The following is a 5,000-nucleotide window of genomic DNA, read 5'->3' as shown; positions in this document are numbered from 1 at the left end:
TCTCTCTCTCTCTCTCTCTCTCTCTCTAGGACCTTGGTATGACAATGACCACGAAACAAGTATTGAAGAGAACTTGTTTTTGGTTTTGTATTTTGTACGCAAGAGGAGAAGGAGGAGGAGGAGGAGGAGGAGGAGGAGGAGGAGGAGGAGGAGGAGGAGGAGGAGGAGGAGGAGGAGAGATAGCGATGAACATGAGTAGCTGGTGGTTTGAAGGAACAAGCAGAGGAGAAGGAGGAGGAGGACGAGGAGGAGGAGGAGGAGGAGGAGGAGGAGGAATGCTTGGGAAGTAACAGTTTCGGTGCAAAAAAGGAAGAAAGGATGAACCGAAAAAGAGATTGATGATTTGAGGAGAGGATGAATTAAGAAGAAGAAGAAGAAGAAGAAGAAGAAGAAGAAGAAGAAGAAGAAGAAGAAAAGATGAAGCAGAAGAAAAATAAAGAAACAGAAGAAGAAAAAGAAGAAGGAACCAATCAATGAAGTAAATACCAGTAAGAAGATGAAAGAGGAGAAGAGAAGAAGGAGAAGAAGAAGAGGAAGAAGAAGAAAAGAAACGGTAAAAGATGAGAGAAATAGTTAAAAAAAAAATAGATAAAACGAAGGAAAGAAAATATGAAGAAAACTTAAAAATATGAAGAAGATAAAGTATGAACAGAAAATAAACACAAGACTAAAGAGAGAGAAAACAATAGAAAATAAAAGAATAAGGAAATAAAGAGAAGAGAAACACAGAATGGGAAGAAAGATAGGAAAAGAAGAATGAAGAGAGAGAGAGAGAGAGAGAGAGAGAGAGAGAGAGAGAGAGAGAGAGAGAGAGAGAGAGAGAGAGAGAGAGAGAATAATTAGGGTGAAAGTGAGGCAAATATAGGCTTAATCATTATCTCTCTCTCTCTCTCTCTCTCTCTCTCTCTCTCTCTCTCTCTCTCTCTCTCTCTCTCTCTCTCTCTCTCTCTCTCTACCATTATCTATTATCTTCACGCTTGCCTCTTCCTTTTATCTCCCTTTCTATCGTTATTTCTTATCTTCATGCTATCTGATTTCTGAAAATTGAGATAAAAGAAAATGGAGGATGATGAAAGAATCGTGTGTGTGTGTGTGTGTGTGTGTGTGTGTGTGTGTGTGTGTGTGTGTGTGTGTGTGTGTGTGTGTGTGTGTGTGTGTGTGTGTGTGTGTGTGTGTGTGTGTGTGTGTGTGTGTGTGTGTATGTGTGTGTGTTAAGGCGTGAAAAGTGGAAGGGGAAGGAGATGAAGAGGTGGAGGAGGAGGAGGAGGAGGAGGAAGAACAAGAACAAGAAAAGAAGAAAAGAAGAAAAGTAAAAGAAAAAGAAGACAAAGAAAAGAACAAAAACAAGAACAAGAAAAGAAGAAAAGAAGAAGAAAAAGGAAGAAAAGAAGAAGACAAAGAAAAAGAACAAAGACAAGAAGAAAAAAAGACCATTTGAGAACGTGCGTGAAAAAAGGCGCGCTGATCCTTACACACACACACACACACACACACACACACACACACACACACACACACACACACACACACACACACACACACACACACACACACGGCAGATGGGAGGTGGACAAGACACACCTTCCCGCCACCTGCCGCGGGTAATTAGACAGGTAGCACAGGTGGGGTGATTACGCCCGCTCACCTGAGGCACCGCATGCATATGGGAGGACATTGTGGGGAGCTGCGAGAAGGAGTTCCGGCTTGCTGGGGAGAATTAGTGGGGAGAAAAGTATCTGCGTTTAATATTTATGGGGAGAGAGGCAGTCTGGAGTATTTATGGCATTTTACACTCAATAGTTTACGAGGGAGAGGAAATTGAGGGCAGGAGGGGAGCTTAAAAGGACCACTAATGTTACCTCTTTAAAATGACTAGGTCCTCTTCTTCCTCTTTCATCTCTTTTTATCTCTTTTCTTGACCTTTTCTTAACTTTCCTCTCCCCACGTGTCGCCTCCACTGCGTCCTGACCTGGGGAGCGTAAAAATACATTACCTGGGAACCTTTCATGGGGCGCTGGGTGGTGATGAGAAGCGGGCGTGAGGTGATGGGAGGGGTTACATGGAGGGGTATTGAGGGATGTGGCGCTTGTGTGAGGGACGCTGCGTGAAGGGAACATCACTGCCTGTCATGTGGTGGTGTGTGGTGATGAGCGGTGTTGATGGTAAGTTGGTTCTGATGGGACTTGTATGGTGAGGGAAGGGGTAAAAGGTTTGTATGAGAGAAAGAGAGAGAGAGAGTCATTTGCTTATCCCTCAAGAAGATTTATGTCATTATTCTGTCTGTATGAATCAATGTATGTATGTATGTATGTATGTATGTATGTATGTATGTATGTATGTATGTATGTCTACCTTCCCATCTTCCCCTTTCATCTTATCAGTGTTCCTGCATACCTGTACCTGTCTGTCTGTCTGTCTGTCTGCCTGCCTGCCTGTCTATCTATCTGTCTGTCTATCTGTCTATCTCCCTGCCTGTCTTCCTGTCTGTGTCTGTCTGCCTGCCTGTGTCTGTCTGTCTGTCTGTCTGTGTATACTAACAATAATAAGGGGGTCGCCGTAACATGGGGGGAGGAGAATGAGGGCAAGATATACACTGACACACAAAGCGAGTTGATGTACTGACACACTGCACCACAAGCATATCCATGTGGGTGTACCATATACATACATACAGACAGACACGTACACTGGCATTATACATAAAGGTGTACTGAAATTCCCACGTACAATTTAGGTATACAAGTTTATGTAAATACGAATATACATGTAAATACCAAAATTAATACAAATACTACTATACTAACACACACACACACACACACACTTTCAATGGTTTATACTCAATCTTATTTTTTTTTCTCTTCTATTTGCAGGTAAGTCCAGTAAGCACACCTGGAGAAGAAGAGGAGGAGGAGGAGGAGGAGGAGGAGGAGGAGGAGGAGGAGGAGGAGGAGGAGGAGGTAAGTGTGCGTGAAAGGAAGAGTGAAGAGAGGAAGAAAAGTACAGTACGTAATGCTCTCTCTCTCTCTCTCTCTCTCTCTCTCTCTCTCTCTCTCTCTCTCTCTCTCTCTCTCTCTCTCTCTCTCTCTCTCTCTCTCTCTCTCTCTCTCTCTCTCAAGGTCATAATTAGTCACAGATAATCAACATCAGTTCCTCTTTTCGCTTTCATATTTCGTTTCCTCCTTCCCTTTATCATCACTTCTCCCTTCTTCCCTTCTTTATTCCCCCTTTCCTCATCTCCTCCCTTCGCTAGTTCGGTTCCTCCCATCTTCACATTCTGCTCTTCTTCCAAGTTTCCTTTATTCTTCTTTCTTTTATCATTTTCATCTTCTTTCTCCTCATGTGTTCCTATTATCGTTCTCTTCGCTCTACTGCCTCCTCCTCCTCCTCCTCCTCCTCCTCTTCTTCCTTCTCCTCCTTCTCCTCTTCTCCACCTGTTCTCCAGCACCATTATTCATCACTATCCTCTTTTTCTCCTTTTCCTTTTTCTATTTTTCTCCTTCTCCCATTCCTCTTTATCCTATTCTTCTCTTCTTCCTGCTTCTCAAAGACCACCACCATCACCACCATCACGTCTTCTTTTTCTTTTTCTTCTTCTTTTGCTTCTTCTTCACCACCATCTTCATCACCACTATCATCTTTTCTTCTTCTTCTTCTTCTTCTTCTTCTTCTTCTTCTTCTTCTTCACCATCATCGTCACTATCTTCTCTTTTATCAACATCCTCTTCTACCATCATCATCACAACAACTACATCCTCCTCCTCCTCCTCCTCCTCCTCCTCCTCCTCCTCCTCCTCCTCCTCCCCCCTGCAATCTCTTCCACTCAGATACACTCCAGTGCAGAGGAGAGAAGGTTCCTCCACTTGAGCGAATGTGGTGGAGAAAGGAACAAGGGGTGGAGGGAGAGGTGGAAGAAAGGAGGGAGAGAGAGGGAGAGAAATTATACTGTTTGTAGGAAGGAAGAAAGTGTGGAAGAAAAAAAGAAAATATTTAAAGATACAGTGTTTGAAAAAAGAAATGAGAGCATATCTCTCTCTCTCTCTCTCTCTCTCTCTCTCTCTCTCTCTCTCTCTCTCTCTCTCTCTCTCTCTCTCTCTCTCTCTCTCTCTCTCTCTCTTAATAACTCCTCCACGTTGAGAGAGAGAGAGAGAGAGAGAGAGAGAGAGAGAGAGAGAGAGAGAGAGAGAGAGAGAGAGAGAGAGAGCATTTAAACCTAACCTTGCACACCTGCCTATTATTGCCAATTAATCCAGGTGTTCCTCACTGATACAAAATGAACTAGGTATGGCCAGGTGTCACGAAATTATCTCCAATTAGTGAACTTCCGCTTCTACCTGAGGAGGAGGAGGAGGAGGAGGAGGAGGAGGAGGAGGAGGAGGAGGAGGAGGAGGAGGAGGAGGAGGAGGAGGAGGAGAAGAAGAAGAAGTAGCAATATAAGAATGAACGGATGGATGGATAAGTGAATGAATGAAGGGAAGAAGAAGAAGGAAGTAGAAAATTTAATGTAAGGCTAACTGATTGAATGAAGGAAGGTAGAAAAAGGAGAAGAAAAAGGAAGTAGAAATGTAAGACTAATTGAATGAACGAATGGAGGAAGGAAGGAAAGAAGAAAGTCAAAAAGTAAGACTTTATAAATGAAGGAAGGAAGAAAGGGAGGAAAAAAAGTAGAAGGAATTGGGAATATGACTAAATGATTGAATGAATGAAGGAATGAAAGAAAGAAGAAGTAGAAATGTAAACCACATGAATAAATTAAAGAATGGGCAGGAGGAGGAGGAGGAGGAGGAGGAGGAGGAGGAAAAGGAGAGGGGGAAGAACGAAAGGAATGGAAGAAGAAACAACGAATTCAGAAAGAAGAGAGAGAAGTAATCAACAAGAAAAAAGAAAACGATAAATAAACACAGAAGAGGAAGAGGAAGAGGAGGAGGTATACATAAAAAAAGTCGTGTAAGAAAACATAAAATGAAGAAGAAAATAAAGAAAATATGAAACTGAATCCT

General features: G+C 42.6%; 1 protein-coding gene and 1 long non-coding RNA gene across 12 annotated transcripts in view; one reads left to right on the top strand and one right to left on the bottom strand.

Moving 5' to 3' along the window:
- Positions 1 to 5,000, top strand: part of LOC135111659 (serine/arginine repetitive matrix protein 1-like) — a 102,623-nt gene that overhangs the window by 12,616 nt on the left and 85,007 nt on the right. The window lies entirely within an intron of this gene.
- LOC135111665 (uncharacterized) overlaps positions 1 to 5,000 on the bottom strand; it is a 72,861-nt gene that overhangs the window by 2,964 nt on the left and 64,897 nt on the right. For all 3 annotated transcript variants that reach the window (XR_010273862.1, XR_010273861.1, XR_010273863.1), the window contains 2 exons: positions 1,860 to 1,969; positions 1,646 to 1,707 (listed from right to left, as the gene is read on the bottom strand). This is a non-coding gene — a long non-coding RNA (uncharacterized LOC135111665). The remainder of the gene's footprint in view (positions 1 to 1,645; positions 1,708 to 1,859; positions 1,970 to 5,000) is intronic.

This window comes from Scylla paramamosain, chromosome 22 (genome assembly GCF_035594125.1).
Source record: "Scylla paramamosain isolate STU-SP2022 chromosome 22, ASM3559412v1, whole genome shotgun sequence".
NCBI classification, from domain to species: Eukaryota; Metazoa; Arthropoda; class Malacostraca; order Decapoda; family Portunidae; genus Scylla; species Scylla paramamosain.
The sequence above is the reverse complement of the archived record's forward strand: the minus strand, read 5'-3'. Positions and strand labels throughout refer to the sequence as shown.